The sequence below is a fragment of the Sminthopsis crassicaudata genome, chromosome 3 (genome assembly GCF_048593235.1).
Source record: "Sminthopsis crassicaudata isolate SCR6 chromosome 3, ASM4859323v1, whole genome shotgun sequence".
In the NCBI taxonomy this organism is placed as follows: Eukaryota; Metazoa; Chordata; class Mammalia; order Dasyuromorphia; family Dasyuridae; genus Sminthopsis; species Sminthopsis crassicaudata.
Genome location: NC_133619.1, coordinates 154,990,222 through 155,008,615, shown reverse-complemented (window position 1 = coordinate 155,008,615; position 18,394 = coordinate 154,990,222). Strand labels below are relative to the sequence as shown.

The 18,394-nt window shown below is 35.8% G+C and overlaps 1 protein-coding gene across 4 annotated transcripts in view; it reads left to right on the top strand.

The window, feature by feature from the left end:
* The first annotated feature begins 17,873 nt into the window (after window positions 1–17,873).
* The window catches only part of NALCN (sodium leak channel, non-selective), a 518,736-nt gene continuing 518,215 nt past the window's right edge, over window positions 17,874–18,394 (top strand). For 2 of the 4 annotated variants that reach the window (XM_074299465.1, XM_074299460.1), the window contains exon 1: window positions 18,140–18,272. The gene's annotated coding sequence lies outside the window, so the exon portion shown is untranslated. Of the gene's footprint in view, window positions 18,111–18,139; window positions 18,273–18,394 lie in introns of those variants that run through there. The other 2 variants (XM_074299463.1, XM_074299461.1) reach the window with 2 other exon arrangements.

Below are 18,394 nucleotides of genomic sequence, written 5' to 3'. Positions count from 1 at the left end.
CAATTTTTAGATCACTTTTTCTAACACATTCCTTAAAAGGTAAGAAATGGGGTACTTTGAAAGCATGCTCAGACACCCAGAGGGCTGCTAAATCCCACTACTTCTGTCCACTGAGAAGATCCTATGTCCTGGGCTGCCTATGTGTAGAGTTGTGATTACCACTCATAGTGCAACCATACTTACTGCTTCATCACTCGTCTTTAGGCACTTTAAGGTAGGTAAAATAGTAAAATTGTAATACTGTCACGTAGTAAAATAATAAAATAGTAAAATGGCATGAGTTTGTCTTTTGGCTTAAATAGGATTTAAATGAACCACAATTGTCAGTTTCACTCTTTAATCCACAGTACTGAAGTCTAGTGGCAAGACAATTTATGATGGTTTAGGATTCAGTGGATGACCTTGGCTTCTGAATGTCTTAGCCTCTAAGTACTCCACAGCACCGGCTTCCACCACCTTCACGGTCTATTGGGACACATTGTTCACATCTACTTAATCCATTAAGTAAAATTTTCACTTGCTTGGAGTAGATATCCCCTTAATTCATGATGATTTTCAGATCAGTAACTACCCTACCCTGTTTTGGCCTATCAAGATGGTTTTTACTGGGTGTGGCTGCTGAGCATGCTACAAGTTTCTTGCAAATATAGGGGAGAGTTAGATGGCAGGTATATAAAAAATGTGAATAAGGAGGATTGAAAAGGGTTCAGCAGCCCTCAGATTAGAGGTACTAGTCTTCCTTGAACACCTTATGCAGCAAGGGTTTAAACTAAATAATAATACTTTTAAGAGTAATCTGGAGTTACATCTGGAGAGGAATGATTTTTTCTTGATTGTTTCATCATTGTTTTATGTTGAGCCTTAAGATTACTGGTGGCTAAGGCAAAAGACAAAAACAAACAAACAAACAATAACATTAAAAGTAGAGAGTTATGAAGATGTCTTTTTAGTAATGAGAGAAAATGTGCATGGATCAGGGCCTCTGGTAGATATGATGACAAATCTAGCATCCATGAGGTGCATTCTTGTTGTGATTGTATAAATACCTGTCTCACTTTTTCATGGTGATTGCTAATAGTACTTAGCTTTTTCCAATCCTCCCATGAGGAATGGACAAGAGAAAGAGCAATAGGTGATGTTAATCACAATCAAATAAAATAAAGGAAACATGTATCTAGGGAAACATGTATCACCTGAGAATAGTTTATCCAAGAATCTTTTTCCCTCATCTTGATTGCAGTTGCAGTGGTCAGCAACATCCACAATTGTCCACCAGACATTCTTGATGTAAACTTTATCTCTAGAATGAAGAAATGAAGAGTCCAAAGATCCAGTCTGCAGTGTTATTCCTGCATTGTGATGTTCACATGGTCTTTTTTTGTAGTTCTAGTTATATAAAAATCAAACAAAGATAACTTCTCCCAGTAAGACTGCATATTCTAGAGAAAAATATTTTGCTTGGTTGGGTAGGGGTGTGGGGTATGTATGTGTGTGCCTGAAAAGCATTCCAAAAGGAGATATAGGTAAATCTTCCCTTAGCCTATAGCATAGATTGAACAAGGGAAAGACATCAGGTCATTTCAAATAGGTCTTAGTGTGCAACTTGCCAATCACAGTTTTAACCTCCTTATTCATATGTTCAACTTGGCCTGAGATCTGGGCATTGAAAGAAGCAAGAAACAACCTCCAGACATGAGTAGACTTGGGATATCAAGAATATCAAGGCAGATGATACAGTGGCCAAAGTTAGACATAGAGATAAAATGAATGTGCAAATGTTCAAAAAGCATCTAAAACAGGGGACATCCTCTTTAGACAATGACATGAAAAACCTGCTGATGATGTACCTGGAAGTTATAGCAAGAAGAACACACATAGAAAGGTAGGTGGGTGATACTTGGAGCAACCCAAAGTTTCTTAATCAAATCCACAATTCCTTGAATGCCAAAATGCACCCCCTCACCTTGTGAATAAACAGACATTCCTGGTGATAGAAACTTTGAAGGAAGAATGGTTCTATAAGTCACCTGAGACCTCAGAAATATATCTAGTCTTAAATCATTATTTCTATTTGGCAACTTCAGTCAACACAGGAAAATGAACTATTATCACCACAAAAAAAGAGAGATTAAAAACATGTATAAGGCCTTCTAGGATAGGAAGCTTGACAACAGAATCACCAGGGCTGCTCGACCATTGTGGGCAGGACAATGGACAGTGGTTAAGGAAGTGGGAAATCTCCAAACAGATAAGAGATTTTTGATGAAAGCCACATGAGTAATGGGCTTACTGACAGATGTCTAAAAAAACCCCTTCTAACAGTCTGGCCACCTCCCAAAAGGTGACAGATATCAAATGTAAACCATGAGTCAGTATAAATAATGGTACTTTTTCCCCTCGGCAAGACTTGGTAAGGATCATAAGCTCAGCTGCTAAGAAGCTACGATTAGAGTGCAATGAGCCTATCCAAAAAGTGCAATAGTCAGAAACCACAGCAGTGCCAGTAGAGCAAGCACCATTTCTCATAAAATGTATTTCTAAGTACAATCACAATTTTGCAAAAGGTATCAGTAAGATTATTGATGGGTTTTTCATTCATGTCCACAGTTGAGGCAAAGTGGTACACCAACTTCCCAACAAGATTGACAGATAGGGGAGCAATATGAAAGGGTTAAGGATGGATGGTATATCACTTGATAGTATATATTTATTATCAAGTAATCTTTATCACTTTATATTTGGCAAGTATCTGATCCTAAAAGGCATGATGAAGTGATGAAATAAAAAGCCTCTACTTTATGGGGGACATTGTACAATTAAGAGGGTATCCCAAAACTAAATCAAAAGTTTTCTATACCAAAAAAAGGACAGTGATAGTCAGTTCTATAGGCATAATGATGCTTCAGTACCCACAATATCAAGCAGAGCAGAGTAATAAACAGCCTCGTATAGAGCAGGTCCAAATGTGTGAGTTAGGACACCAGAAGTCACTCTGCTTTGCTAAAATATAAAAAAAGGGAGAAGGATTTACTATAATCTGGGATTCCCACTTCAAATGCTCATAATAGGGTACTTATGAGGTCTGCCAGATAGAGAGGTATTGATGGACCAGCTGAAAATCTTCTGGAATGGTCTTTAGTCACAAAAACAAGGGTCTTGACAATATCAAGTAAAGGATTCCATTGTCTGTAATATAAAATCACTTCAGATATAGCACCAAATTGGCATTTAGTAGTGGGTGCAGACTTCCGGCCAAGATGGCGGCGTGGAGGCAGACAGCTGCTTGAGCTCCTCGTTTTCTCTCAGAACTTACTTCATGACAAGCCTCTGACTTAATGCTTGACCCAGAAAGAAATCCACAAATAATCACCAAGAGAAGACATCCTTGAAAGTTGCCAGAAAAGGTCTGTGTTTGCTCGGGGGAGGGTCAATCAGACTGGGCGCAGACTGAGGGCAGGCAGCCAGAGCAAGACAGGCAGCTCACACAGCTCAGACCAGAGGGGGAGGGGTACGATCTCTGCCGTTTCTGTGAAAGGGCTTTTGCCCCAGTGTGGATGCTCCGTCTTGGCAGCAAGCCAGGAGCGGTGGAGAGGGTGTAAACACGGGAGGTGAAGATTAAAACCCCAGAAAGCCAGCGTCTCTCAGAGCCCAGCCACCCCCAACCCCAACCTGGACTGACTCGGTGCATTCTCGGAGCCTCAGAGCGCAGACTCAGTACAGTCATTGCTGTTCTGTTAGTGGCTCTCTGCTGCCCTACCCCCAGTCTGTAGAGGAAGCCCATTAATACCATCCAGCCCCATCCCCCGCAAAACAGACCAATTGTTTCTCTTGTCAGTTTGTTTTCTTTGATTCCTACTCTGACAAAATGAACAAAAAATTCAAAAGGGCTCTAACCATTGACAGCTTCTGTGTGGAGAGGGAGCAGACTTCAAATGCTGAGGAGACTAGGAACAGACTGTCCCCAGATGTATCCCCTGGGATGGATATAAGCTGCTCCTCAATACAAAAGAACCTCATAGAGGAAATCAAAAAGGCTCTCACAAGAGAGCTGAAAGAGAAATGGGAAAAGGAAAGGGAAGCTTGGCAAGAGAGCCTGGAGAAGTCATCCCATGCATTCGAAGACAGAGTGGATAAAGAAATCAAATCATTGAGAAACAAGATTAGTGAGCTGGAAAAGGTAAACAACTCCAAGGAAAACAAGATTAGTGAGCTGGAAAAAGAAATCAGCTCTCTAAAAAATAAAATGGATAAAATGGAAAAAAATTCCATAGAAGATAAAAACTCAATTGGACAATTACAAAGAGATATAAAAAAAAGTGAGTGAAGAAAATACATCATTGAAAATTAGACTGGAACAAGTAGAAATGAATGACTCAAGGAGAAACCAAGAGGGAGTCAAGCAAAACCAGACAAATGAAACAATTGAAAAGACTGTCAAATACCTTATCAGAAAGACAACAGACCTGGAAAACATATCCAGGAGAGACAATTTGAGAATAATCGGACTCCCTGAAAAATGGGAGGAAAAAAAGAGCCATTTTCGAGGAAATTATCAAAGAGAACTGCCCAGACGTTTTGGAAACAGAGAGTAAAATAGACATTGAAAAAATTCATTGATCACCTACTGAAAGGGACCCTAAAATCAAAACGCCAAGAAATGTAGTGGCCAAGTTCAAGAACCATCAGACAAAGGAAAAGATATTGGAAGCTGCTAGAAAAAAACAATTCAGATATGGAGGATCCACAATAAGGATAACCCAGGATCTAGCAGCGTCCACATTAAAAGAACGCAGGGCCTGGACCATGATATTCCGAAAGGCTAAGGAACTTGGTATGCAGCCAAGAATAACTTACCCAGCAAGAATGAGCATTGTTTTCCAGGGAAGAAGATGGACATTTAACGAAATAAATGAATTCCATCTATTTTTGATGAAAAAACCAGACCTACATAAAAGGTTTGATCTTCAAATACAGAACTCAAGAGATTTCTAAAAAGGTAAAAAGAAATCTTGAGAACTATACTTCTGTCAAAAAAATATGTAAAGAACATATGTACAATTTGTCTTAGAAACTAGAGGTGGAAAGGAGATTATATCATAAAAAAGTGTAAAGTGGTGGTACTACATCTCATGAAGAGGCAAAGGTAACCTATTATATCTGAGAGAAAGAAAGGAGGGAGATGAACATAGCGTGTATCAATAGACATATTCGATTTATGGTGAAACTTCTTCCACTTCATTGAAAAGTGAAAGGGAAGGAGTAAGCTAAGGGGAAGGGAATACAGTAATTTCGAGGAAAAGGGGTAAAATAAGGGGAGGATCTTTAAGGTGGGGGAGGGATCCTAAAAAGGGAGGGCTGTGAAAAGCAAGTGGTGTTCACCAGTTTAATACTGGATAGGAAGGTAAAAGGGAAGGAAAGGGGAAAAGCATAAGCAGGGGTTAATAGGATGGCAAGCAATATAGAATTAGTCCTTCTAACCATAAATGTGAATGGGGCAAACTGCCTCATAAAGAGGAAGCACTTAGCAGACTGGATTAAAAGTCAGAATCCTACTATATGTTGTTTACAGGAAACACACCTGAAACAGGGTGAGACATTCAAACTAAAAGTAAAAGGGTGGAGCAGAATCTATTATGCTTCAGGCAAAACCAAAAAAGCAGGAGTAGCCAACCTCATCTCAGATCAAGCAAAAACAAAAATTGATCTAATTAAAAGAGATAAGGAAGGGCATTATATCCTGCTAAAGGGAAGCATCAATAGTGAAGCAGTATCAATATTAAACATGTATGCACCAAGTGGTACAGCATCTAAATTCTTAAAAGAGAAATTAAGAGAGCTGCAAGAGGAAATAGATAGCAAAACTATAATAGCGGGAGATCTCAACCTTGCACTCTCAGAATTAGATAAATCAAACCACAAAATAAATAAGAAAGAAATCAAAGAGGTAAATAGAATATGAGAAAAGTTTGATATGATAGATCTTTGGCGAAAGCTAAATGGAGACAGAAAGGAATATACTTTCTTCTCAGCAGTTCATGGAACCTATACAAAAATTGATCATATACTAGGGCATAAAAACCTCAAAATCAAATGCAGTAAGGCAGAAATAGTAAATGCATCCTTTTCAGACCATAATGCAATCAAAATAACATTTAATAAAAAGCCAGGGGAAAATAGACCAAAAAATAATTGGAAACTAAATAATCTTATACTAAAGAATGATTGGGTAAAACAGCAAATCATAGACATAATTAATAACTTCACCCAAGAAAATGACAATAATGAGACATCATACCAAAATGTGTGGGATACAGCCAAAGCAGTAATAAGGGGAAGTTTTATATCTCTACAGGCCTACTTGCATAAAATAGAGAAAGAGAGGGCCAACGAATTGGGCTTACAATTAAAATTTCTAGAAAAGGAACAAATTAAAAACCCCCAGGCAAACACAAAACTTGAAATTCAAAAAATAAAAGGTGAGATTAATAAAATTGAAAGTAAAAAAACTATTGAATTAATTAATAAAACTAAGAGTTGGTTTTATGAAAAAACCAACAAAATAGGCAAACCCTTAGTAAACCTGATTAAAAAAGGGAAAGACAAAAAGCAAATTGATAGTCTTGAAAATGAAAAGGGTGAACTCACCACTAATGAAGAGGAAATTAGAACAATAGTTAGGAGCTACTTTGCTCAACTTTATGCTGATAAATTCGATAACTTAAATGAAATGGAAGAATACCTTCAAAAATATAGCTTGCCCAGATTAACAGAGGAAGAAGTAAGTAGTCTAAATAGTCCCATCTCAGAAAAAGAAATAGACCAAGCTATTAATCAACTTCCTAAGAAAAAGTCCCCAGGACCAGATGGATTTACAGGTGAATTCTACCAAACATTTAAAGAACAACTAACTCCAATGCTATGTAAACTATTTGAAAAAATAGGGATTGAAGGAGTCCTACCAAATTCCTTCTATGACACAGACATGGTACTGATACCTAAACCAGGTAGAATGAAAACTGAGAAAGAAAACTATAGACCAATTTCCTTAATGAATATTGATGCTAAAATCTTAAATAAGATATTAGCAAATAGACTTCAGAAAATCATCCCCAGGATAATACACTATGACCAAGTGGGATTTATACCAGGAATGCAGGGCTGGTTTAATATTAGGAAAACTATTAGTATAATTGACCATATTAATAATCAAATTAATAAAAACCATATGATCATCTCAATAGATGCAAAAAAGGCATTTGATAAAATCCAACATCCATTCCTACTAAAAACGCTTGAGAGTATAGGAATAAATGGACTATCCACATAAATCCTCAGCATTTTTATACATTACCAACACAATCCAACAGCAAGAGATACAAAGAGAAATTCCATTCAAAATAACAGTCGATAGTGTAAAATATTTGGGAATATATTTACCAAAGGAGAGTCAGGAATTATATGAGCAAAATTACAAAACACTTGCCACAAAAATAAAGTCAGATTTAAATAATTGGAAAGACATTCAGTGTTCTTGGATAGGCCGAGCGAATATAATAAAGATGACAATACTCCCCAAACTAATCTATTTATTTAGTGCTATATCAATCAGACTCCCAAGAAACTATTTTAATGACCTAGAAAAAATAACAACAAAATTCATATGGAAGAATAAAAGGTCGAGAATTGCAAGGGAACTAATGAAAAAAAAGTCAGAGGAAGGTGGTCTAAGTGTACCTGATTTAAAGCTATATTATAAAGCATCAGTCACCAAAACCATTTGGTATTGGCTAAGAAATAGACTAGTTGATCAGTGGCATAGGTTAGGTTCACAGGGCAAGATAGTGAATAAAAATAGCAATCTAATCTTTGACAAACCCAAAGATCCCAAATTTTGGGATAAGAATTCATTATTTGACAAAAACTGCTGGGAAAACTGGAAATTAGTATGGCAGAAACTAGGCATGGACCCACCTTTAACACCACATACTAAGATACGATCAAAATGGGTCCAAGATTTAGGCATAAAGAATGAAATCATAAATAAATTGGAGGAACATGGGATGGTTTACCTCTCAGACTTGTGGAGGAGGAAGGAGTTTGTGACCAAGGGAGAACTAGAGACCATTATTGATCACAAAATAGAACATTTTGATTACACCAAATTAAAAAGTTTCTGCACAAACAAAACTAATGCAAACAAGATTAGAAGGGAAGTAACAAATTGGGAAAAAATTTTTACGGTTAAAGGTTCTGATAAAGACCTCATCTCCAAAATATACAGAGAATTGACTTTAATTTATAAGAAATCAAGCCATTCTCCAATTGATAAATGGTCAAAGGATATGAACAGACAATTTTCAGATGATGAAATTAAAACTATTTCCACTCATATGAAAGAGTGTTCCAAATCACTATTGATCAGAGAAATGCAAATTAAGACAACTCTGAGGTATCATTACACACCTGTCAGATTGGCTAAGATGACAGGAACAAATAACGATGAATGTTGGAGGGGCTGTGGGAAAACTGGGACACTGATGCATTGTTGGTGGAGTTGTGAAAGAATCCAACCATTCTGGAGAGCAATCTGGAATTATGCCCAAAAAGTTATCAAAATGTGCATACCCTTTGTCCCAGCCATACTACTACTGGGCTTATACCCCAAGGAACTACTAAAGAAGGGAAAGGGACCTGTATGTGCCAAAATGTTTGTGGCAGCCCTTTTCATAGTGGCTAGAAGCTGGAAGATGAATGGATATCCATCAATTGGAGAATGGTTGGGTAAACTATGGTATATGAATGTTATGGAATATTATTGTTCTATAAGAAATGACCAACAGGAGGAACTACAGAGAGGCTTGGAGAGACTTACATCAACTGATGCTGAGTGAAACGAGCAGAACCAGAAGATCATTATACACTTCAACAATGATACTGTATGAGGATGTATGCTGATGGAAGTGGATTTCTTCAACATAGAGAAGAGCTAATCCAATTCCAATTGATTAATGATGGACAGAACCAGCTACATCCAGAAAAGGAACACTGGGAAATGAATGTAAACTGTTATTTTTACCTTCTGAATCCAATTCTTCCTGTGCAACAAAAAATTCGGTTCTACACACATATATTGTATCTAGAATATACTGTAATATATTTAACATATATAAGACTGCTTGCCATCTGGGGGAGGGGGTTGGGGGAGGAAGGGGAAAAAATCTGAATAGAAGTAAGTGCAAGGGATAATGTTGTAAAAAATTACCCATGCATATGTACTGTCAAAAAAATGTTATAATTATAAAATAAAAAAAAAAAAAAAAAAAAAAAGTAGTGGGTGCAGAGAGTTGTTGAATGGCCTGAATGCATATAGGAGAAACAGATTAAGTTTCAATAGCCAAGTATAAACCCTAAATATTCCCTCACTTTATAAACATTGATGATGGATATTTCTTGAACAAAATGATAAAATATTTTCAGCTCTAATCTAGCTTAAGTTTTTTTTTTTTTTTTTTTTTAAATGGAGAGGATTGGAGTGTTGCATAGAGATTTGCAGGACATAATAATACTCTGGTCTCTTAGAACACGGCTTCTTAAACTTTTTCCATTCACAACTCCTTTTCATTTAAGAAGTTTTTATATAATTTCGGGTGCATGGATATATGAAATAAATATACAGATCTAACATTTACTGATAGTGAAACATAATTTCATGACTTCTATATTCAGTTACACAATCCCTCTGGGGTTACATCCCTTTGTTTCAGAAGTTTTGTCTTTAAGAGTCAATGATGCTTTTGTGCTTTCCTAGTTGTCAATATAGTGAAACAGAGCTATGTATGGCTTCCCATTCATTTTTAGCATGATCTTTTCAGCAATGTTGTTAAAACATCTTCAATGAGGAAAATCTATTGCAATCCTTCATGAAGAAGTCTCCTTGTTGAAAATTCCATTGGAGTATTCTAGGCAGTGTTCCCCTAAGAGTTTGCTCCAGGGACTGGCCTTTCCCCAGTTTCTTCATGATTATGAATTGTTCCTATGGAAATTAAGATACACTGAGGCTCAAAACCAACAGAGTTGCAGTGTCTTCAATCAGCCAGACCCTGAATGAGGACTGACAAATCATTTTTATGGGCGAAAGAAGGAGCATCTCTGGGTTAAGTTCAAAAGTTCAGGTTCCTGTAAATCACTTATTGTCTCAAGTTAAGTTTAGAAGTTCAGTTTTCCTGTCAATCATTTTTGTATTCTTATGTCAAAGAAATCTGTTATCCTTGAAGAATGCATCAGACTAGGGAGTCTGATCTGTTGTTTCTGTATCTCTGGTTGTCCTTCAAGTTATCACTGTGACACTAACTAGCCATGCATATAGACAACCAATGAGCTTTCCATAATGACAAGATGGAAGAAGGGGTTGTGTTAGCTCTGCATTCTAATTTTCCAGATAATTACATTGTCCCCCCACATCTAGAATGCTTCTGACTTTGTAACCAATCATACTGTTTTCCCCTTCTATGATGTTTTCTTCTACCTTTTGGATGCTCTTTCTTTTGTCCAGTTTATTGTTTATCTTAGGATATAAAATCTAGGTCAGGGTTTATTAAACTTTTTTCATTTGTGACCCTTTTTCAACTCAGAAGTTTTTAATGTGACCTCAGATCTATAGATATATAAATAGGCATATATGTAAATACTTCATTCTATTCTAGTATTGAACCTGCTGAAATCAGAGATGTGCCTCAGATATCAGTATAGTGAAAAAGGCATGAAACTTGGGAAAGTAGACTCAGGTTAAAATCTTGTCTTCCTGACCTTGGAGAGCTCATATGAATCTCACTTTTCTTAAATTATTTTCCCCAGTTACACATAAGAATATTCTTTATTGTATGTATACATTCATTTAACAAAAACATTTTTTATGAATCATGTTGGGAGAGAAAAATCAGAACAAAAGGGAAAAACATGAGAGTAACAGAAGAAAAAGAAAAAAAAAGTGAACATTAGCATGTGTTGATTTAGTTTCATAGTTCTCTCTCTGAATGTGGTTAAAGTTTTCTATCAAAGTTTATTGGGATTGCCTTGGATTACTGAACCACTGAGAAGAACCAAGTCTATCATAGTTGATCACAGCAGCATTTTGTACTATGTACAATATAATTCTGGTTCTGCTTGTTTTGTTCAGCAAGAGTTCATGTAAATCTTTCTAGGACTTTCTAAAATCAGCTTGTTTATCTTTTTTTTTTTTTTTTAATAGACCAATACTATTCCATTGCTTACATATACCATTAACTATTTAGCCATTCTCCAGTTGATGGGTTCTATTCATATTCCAATTGTTTGCCACTACAAAAAAAAAAAAAAAAAAAAAAAAAAAAAAAGCTGATACAAACATTTTTGCATAAGTGTGTCCTTTCCTCTTTTTAATAATTTATTTGGGATACAAATCCAGTGATGGCACTGCTAGATTAAAAGGTATGCACAGTTTTATAGCCCTTTAGGCACAGTATCAAATTGCTCTCCAGAATGGTTGGATTAGTTTGTAACTCCACCAACATTGCATTGGTTATCATTATCTTTTCCTGTCATTTTAGTCAATCTGAGAGGTGCGAAGTGTACCTCAGAATTTTAATTTGTATTTTTCTAATCAATACCAATTTAGATCATTTTTATATGACTACAAATAGCTTTAATTTCTTCATCTGAAAATTATCTGTTCATATCCTTTGACCATTTATCAATTGGTGAATGACTTGTATTCTTATAAATTTGACACAGTTTTTATATGTTTTAGAAATAAGACCTTTATCAGAAAAACTTGTTATAAAAATTTTCCCCATCTTTGTGCTTCCCTTTCAATCTTGGCTATGTTGGTTTTGTTTGTGCAAAACCTTTTCAATTTAATGTAATCAAAGTTGTCTATTTTGCATTTCATAATATTCTCTAGCTCTTCTTTGGACATAAACTTTGCCTTTCTCCAAAAATCTTTTAGGTAAACTGTCCTTTGCTCTCCTAATTTGCTTATATTAACACCTTTTATATCTAATTCATGTTCTCATGATTTAAAGGAAATTTTTAAAGAATCTGGTGGCATACATTGCTTTATACTTTATGCCATTCCCCACATGATTTTACTATGCTCTCTTTTGGCATTATCATTGTTTATTTAGTTACTCGTTATGGTGTCAAACAGAATATTAATTTTAAATAGGAAATAAACAGTAGGAATAGACAAATTTGAGATACAAGGATCTCATTTTCACAAAAATTTTACACTCTTATTTTTGGTAATTCTTTCTCTTTCAAAGGACCTGACAGTTTTGTTTTTTTTTTAAACAAAATTTTCCCTAGTCTACATTGGATTCTTTTAGCTGCATAGCTGAATGACGACTGTATTTTGCCAACTCCTAAAAGTCATGAATTGTGTCTTTTCCATGTTCACTAATACTTGTGCTTTGTGGTTATAATTAATAATTCCAAAGTTAGTAAAAAACAAGGAATCTTAATAGTAGAAAGGACTTTGGAATTCAAACCCAACCTCCTCATTTTCATCTGAGAAAACTGAAGGGATTATATTAATAAGTAAGTGAAACGATCAGTGTTGGTCTCCTACAGATACATTATTATGTCCAATATCAAAAGAGTTTCTAGAGGCTAAATGGATACTTATACACAGATTCTCAAATTCTGGCAATTCTTTTCCCTCAGATAACTTCTCTTCATGATTATGGGAACTATAATAAGGGCCTGAATTATATCAAAGATACCACTTTTTAAATACAGTTTAGCTGCTGAATAAAAGTGGCAAAGAAGACTGAAATATTTCATAAACAAAGGATTATAAATGGAACAGATCTATCTTATTACTGAAACATTGAATCTCCATTTGTGAAACACATTAATAATTTGAAATTCAAAAATGTTAAATAAAGTTACTTAATTTTAAATTTTTCATATTTATTTCTATGATGATGAGTTTTAAAGAATGTTAATCCATATTTGATTTAAGAAAAAATAAATAGATAATAAGAAGAATGTAAGATTTGCAGCTCTTTTTGTTTTGTTCACTTGTGTTCAACTCTTTGTGACTTGCATGGACCACAGCATGTCAATATTCTTCATGAAGTTTTCTCGGCAAAGGTAATGGAGTAATTTACCTTTTCCTTCTCCAATGGATCAAGGCAAACGGAGGTTTAAGTGATTTGCTCAGAGTTATATAGCTACTATATACAGTCTGAGACTGGATTTGAACTCAGGTCTTTCTAATTCAACATTCAGGGTTCTATGCACTGTGCAATCTAACTGCCTTTTTTGCTACTTTTTAGATCAAGCAACTGATTGTAATGAATTAATATGCTGAAATGATTTTGTGCATAAATATTCTTATTTTGCATTGGCTAAATAACTATAAATAAACATTTTTGGGTTTTTTTTTTGAGATACATTACTTTATTATTATCTAGATTAGTCATTTTATCTAAAAGAAAATTACAACTTTTCCTTTCAAGAATTTCAGAGATATGAGACAAAATATTTCATTCTGGTTTTATTGCTATCATAAATTCATGATGAATAAAATCATAATTTCCTATGAAAAACATTCATAAAGTATAAATGTTTTATTTTTAAAATGCTTATGGAAACAAAAAATAAAAGAAAACCCTCACTAATATAGATTCTGTCCTGGAAAGGTGAGAGAACAAAATGTCATGGGTAAGAGATTTTCCATTATTCTCTTTTGATTTGGATAAAATACAACCAAGTGTCCCTTCACATTCAGACACAGCAAATTTTCCAGGGATTTTTGTTAATTCTTAAGTAATCCCTTCCCCCCAAATTAACTAAAATCTGCCTTATCTCCCTCCTACCTTCTCTAAGAAAGAAAAACAAAATACCTTTAATCCTTTGACTATTCATTAGTTGAGGAAGAAATAATATTTATATTTGAATCAATTCCCTAATGAGATCTTTATCAGATATATTTGCTGCATTATTTTCTTTTTACTTTAAAAAAATTTTTCACTTTATTGGTTTGGTTTATGCTAAAACTTTTAAATTTTATGTAATAAATTTGTTCATTTTATCTTTTGTAATCTTAATCACTTATTTGGTCATGAACTATTCCTCTATCCATAGATCTGATGTGCAATTTCTACTTTTGCTCCTTTAATTAGTTTATGTTGTCACAATTTATGCCTAAAATAGGTATCTATTTGGAACTTATCTTGATATACATTGTTGGTCTAGGCCAGGGCTGCTTAAGCTTTTTCCACTCATGACTCCTTTTTGCTCAAGAGATTTTTACACAAGTCTGAGTTTATAGATATAGAAACGAAATATTAAAATCAAACATTTACTGATATCATAATTTTTGCAACCCCTTACATTGTCACATGACTTCATATAGTTTAAGAAGCTTTAATGTAGATTTAGCTTACACAAATCTCCTTTCCATTTTTTCCAGTAGTTTTTGTCAAATAATGTACTTGAATCCAAATTGCTTGGATGTATGGATTTATCAAATCTTAGACTACTGTGCTTAATTTTTTTGTATATTGATTTTTTAACCTGTTGCATCAGTATGCAATTCTACTGAATTCCTAACCACCAGAAATAGGACAAGCAGATTTTTTGTCCATGATTAAATAAAGTTGACCATCTCCAAAGAGAGATTAGGTAGTCTGGATTCATGTAATCAAATCAGTTTCTCAAAAAGTCAACGAGAGTGTCATATATAATGAAAGGCACTAGTTCTGCCAAGTTCTAGTACTGAGCAATTACCTGTCCTACACATAAACATTTCAATTTCTGTAGGAGATTCAGTGCTAGGGCAGCTTTTCTTTAATTAAAAGGATTATGTTCCATTTTCACACTCATCTATGCCATAAGCCTCCCACCCAGGATCCTTGGGATAATTTTATTCAGGAGGCAATAATGCTTCATGTCTGAGTCTCCTCAAGAGGAAGTGAAGAAAAATAGGTCCATTATGATGCAGACATTTAACAGATGTTTTATTCCTACTTACATAAACAAATACTAAGCATAAAAGAAACATAGCATATATATTAGAACTATTAGAATAAAATTCAATAACAACTTATAATTACTAATAGGCCAGGTTTGTTCCTTCTTCTTGATAGTGGCTGTTCTCTCCAAGGGCACTGGGGTAGTTTCTGGCCTTTCCACTTAATCTTTTGAACTCACAAGGTCACTTTAGAAAAGACATCCCTCATTCCAGACTCAGCCTTATCTAAGCAATAATATTAAATAAGCCCCCTCAAAAAAAATACATATACACAAAAGCTGTGTCCAAAAATGTATGTCTTATTCTACAGTCTATGTCCATCACCTTCTCTGAGAGATAAATGGCATTATTTTTAATGTCATTTGGAATTCTGGGCATTATTGTATTGATCAGAGTTCTTTAATCTTTCAAAAGTGCTACATTATTATTGAAGTTGTTCTGATTCTGCTCATTTGCTTGATTTTTTTTCTTTTTTTGAGATAGAAAGAGAGACCCTATCTCAGATTAAAAGGGTTAACTCCACAGCTGGGCAAAAAGTGGAACATTGAACTTCCTCCATTTCTGGTATGGACTGGTTCACCCTCTTAAGGCAAGCCTCATGGTTATCTCCTAGGATGCTCAATACACTGGTGCCAAACTTGATTCAGCCACCGCATAGTCTTAGCCTGTTGTAGCTCTGAGTTCCTGAGCCTAAGTGATCCACCAAAATCAGGGATTATAGGCCTTCTCTACCATGTCCAGCTGACTTGCTTAAAGTCTTCAAATGGTTCTTGGAATCCAACCCTTTCATCATGGTCTCTTACAGTGCAATGATATTCCATTACATTCATATGATACAAATTGTTTAGCAATTCTCCTTGATCTTCTAGTTTTTTACAAGCATCATTTCAGTATCATTCCAAAAAAAGTCATAAATATTTTTGTTCATATGGATTCTTTCCTTTGCAAATATGATCTCTTTGGAGTGTAAACCCAATAGCAGAAATAATGGAACAATGAATATGCAGTTTAGTGACTTCTGTAGTATATTTCCAAATTGTTTTTCAGAATGAATCAGTTTCACAGCTTCAGGTGTTCTTCAATGTGTTTGTTCTCTTGTATTTGATCTCCAACAGGGATAATTTTTTTTTTTTTTTTTGTTTTGGTCATCTTTCTCAATCACATGGATGTGAGGTGGAACTCAAGTCGAATATGGAAGATACAAAGTAATAATCAATGAATTTTTGGTTTTTCACTTTAAATCGCTCCAGTGAATTTGTAGTCTTCTTTTTAGTGAGTATACATGTGGATAAAATTATGCGATATGTGGTAATTAAAGTTTCTATAATGGTTTGGTTATGAGCAGACATCAGGGAGTATCCAGGTTTTGATCAAGCTTTTAGAATTATATATGTATTTCTCCATAGTGGAAAACCACAAATATTCTAGAGAGTCCCTTACATTTCGGATGGGTAGAAAAGTTTCATTCAAAAGCAGAAAAATATAAAAAAAAACCTAAATGACATACAAATCCACTTTGAAACATAACTCTTAGAAATGACATAAATAAGTTAGCTAAAGAGGCAATGTGGTGTGATAAATAGAGAGTTAACCTCAGAGACAGGAAAACAGAGCTAAGTTTCCCTCCTACACACACACACACACACACACACACACACACACACACACACACACACACACACAGCAGATATATGGCCCTGAGCAAGCCACTTAACCTCTTCATGCCCTTAGGAAACTCTCTAAGATTATAAGGTTCAAAGCAGGCACTGATCTATGTTCATAAAGGGAGCTCCTTTCAGACTACTCCCTCAAAACAGAAATAATGAAATCAGCTTAAAAAAGTTAGCTATGCCATAGTCATGAGTAAAACTTTATACCATCCACTTAAGTATTCAGCATGTTCAGAAATACTTTATGTAGACTAGGTTCTATTGAAGGAATAATAATAATAGCTGGCATTTATATAACAATTTGCAAAATGATTTACTTCCTTTGTTTATTGTGAACCTCACAGTATCCCTATGAGGTAGGTTCCACAGGTCTTATCTCCATTTTAGAGATGAGAACTGAAGCTCAAGGAGGAAAAATGTCTTAAATATGGGGCACTCAGAGTGTCAATGAGACATTAGCATCATTGTGACCATCACCATCATATTGATCATCATGACAAAGATCATCATGCCCATCTCCACCTTGCCCTCATTTTCCAAGCCCACTATCATCATCACTGATAATATTTATATTGGTTTTCTGGTTTGTAAAGTTCTTTACATGGTCTTATTTGAGCCTCAGAAGCCTGTAAGATAAGTATTACAGGTATTATCATCTCCATTTTACATACGATGTAACTGAAATTCAGAGAGATTAAATGATTTACTCATGCTCTCACAGTTTAGCAAATGTCACAGCCAGGATTTAAAAGCCAGGTCTTCCTAATTTCAAGTGTAGCACTGAAACTACTATGTCATGTATTTATCTGGGTATATGAAATTTCAGGTAATAGTGGTTCATGCATATTATGTTGCCTGTCTCGGGTGCACACCTGACACATTTATGCTCGTTGTGTGAGTAGGGGTGGTAGGTGGGGTATAGGTTGGAGAAGGTGAAAGTAGGTGGGGAGAGAGAAGAGAGACAGAGACACATAGAAAGAAAGAAGAGAGGAGAGGAATAAAAATAGAGAAGAAAAGGTAAAGAGAGCCGGAAAGGGACAGGGAGGGGGAAAAAAAAAAAAAAAGAGAGAGGGAACAGAGTTCAGATTAGAAGATCCCAGCTGTTGCTGTGAGACTGAAGGCTGTAGCCACAGAGAAAACCTGCCAGTACCGACGCCCTTATTATCCCTACCAACTGAATCTCCGCTTCCTCTCTCACTTCCTCCATTCAGCCCACAGCATCCTTGCAGACCCTGCAGTAATGACAACTTAAAAAAAGAGATAAAAAATAGAGAAAAAGAAAGAAGCTCCCAGTCCCCCAATTTCACTCCCCCCAACACTATCATAATCATCGGCCCAATAGTAACAACATGAATAAAATAGCCCCAGAGCCACAGCCACCAGTCCCCCCTCGATCACGCAATGACGGGTGGGAGCTGCGCTAGGTAAGGTGCTGGGGAGTCTCCGCCTGTGTCGGAGCCGCGCGCGCCCTGGTGACTGATTTCTTCCCGGCTTCGATTCTCCTCGGCCCGAGCTTCCCTTGTGTGGCCGCCGTCGCCGCCGTCTCCCCGCGATGCCCGTGCCCATGGTTATTCTTAGGGTTACAGGTTGGTCGCCGCTGCTGTGGTTTTTGGGGAGGTTAGGGGCTCGAATAAGGGAGGCCCGCGGTGCTCCTTCGCTTTTGCATCTCCCAGGGGTTGGGCCGGAGGCTGGCGATGGGAATGGGGGA